Source organism: Chiloscyllium plagiosum, chromosome 24 (assembly GCF_004010195.1).
Source record: "Chiloscyllium plagiosum isolate BGI_BamShark_2017 chromosome 24, ASM401019v2, whole genome shotgun sequence".
NCBI classification, from domain to species: Eukaryota; Metazoa; Chordata; class Chondrichthyes; order Orectolobiformes; family Hemiscylliidae; genus Chiloscyllium; species Chiloscyllium plagiosum.
Window position 1 is genome coordinate 4,427,787 of NC_057733.1, and position 1,423 is coordinate 4,429,209.

Sequence of the window (1,423 nt, forward strand, 5' to 3'; positions counted from 1 at the left end):
CTGCTGCTTCCGGTTGTCAGTTCCAGTTGTCCGTTGCAGTGGCCGGTATATTGGGTCCAGGTCGATGTGCTTATTGATTGAATCTGTGGATGAGTGCCATGCCTCTAGGAATTCCCTGGCTGTTCTCTGTTTGAGTTGTCCTACAATAGTAGTGTTGTCCCAATTGAATTCATGTTGCTTGTCACCTGCGTGTGTGGCTACTAAGGATAGCTGGTCGTGTCGTTTTGTGGCTAGTTGATGTTCATGTATGCGGATCGTTAGCTGTCTTCCTGTTTGTCCTATGTAGTGTTTTGTACAGTCCTTGCATGGGATTTTATTAATTATTAATAACTTATTATTAATGAAAAAGATATAATTGTGATGACAAAAGAATTTCTTTTTATCACAGAATGAGTTCTTGGAGCCTGGAATGTGCTGTGTGGAGTGGAGGCAGGTTCAATTCAGGCCTATAATGTCCTGACGACCAGAGTTCAAATCCCACCAAAGCAGATAGAAGAATAGAACATAGCAATAGGCAGAGGCTATTGTGCTGTTTGAGTCTGCTCTGCCATTCATCATGATCATGGCTGATCATCCAACTCAATAGCCCAATCCTGCTTTCTCCCCATAGCCTTTGGTCCCATTTGGCCCAAGTGCTATATCTAGCTGCTCCTTGAATGTATTCAATGTTTTGGCATCAACTACTTCCTGTGGTAATGAATTCCACAGGCCTGCTATTCTTCTGATGAAGAAATGTCTCCTCATCTTCATCCTAAATGGTCTACCCCGAATCCTCAGACTGTGACCCCTGGTTCTGGATGCACCCACCACAGGAACATCCTCCTGCATCACCCTGTCTAGCCCTGCTAGAATTTTATAAGTCTCCGAGGTCTCCCCTCATTTGTCTGAACTCCAGCAAAAACAATCCTAACCTAGTTAATCTTTCCTCATACATCAGTTCCGCCTTCCCCAGAATCAGCCTAGTAAACTTTCACTACACTCCCTCGAGAGCAAGAGCATCCTTCCTCAGAAAAGGAGGCCAAATATGCACACAATATTCTAGATGTGGCCTCACCAAGGCCCGTATAACTGCACATCACATCCCTGCTCCTGTACTTGAAATCTCTCATAATAAAGGCCTTCTTTACCACCTGCTGCACCTGCATGCTTACCTTCAGCTATTGGTGCACAAGGACACCCAGGTCCCACTGCATACTCCCCTCTCCCAATTTACTCCATTCATGGAGTAATTTGCCGCCTTGTTTTTGCATCCAAAGTGAATAACCTCACACTTATCCAAATTATACTGCATTTGCCATTGATTTGCCCACTCTCCCAATCTGTCCAGCGCATGCTAAAGCATCTCTGCATCCTCATCACAGTTCACCCTCCCACTCAACTTGGTGTCATCTATAAACTTTGAGATGTTACATTTTGTTCCCTC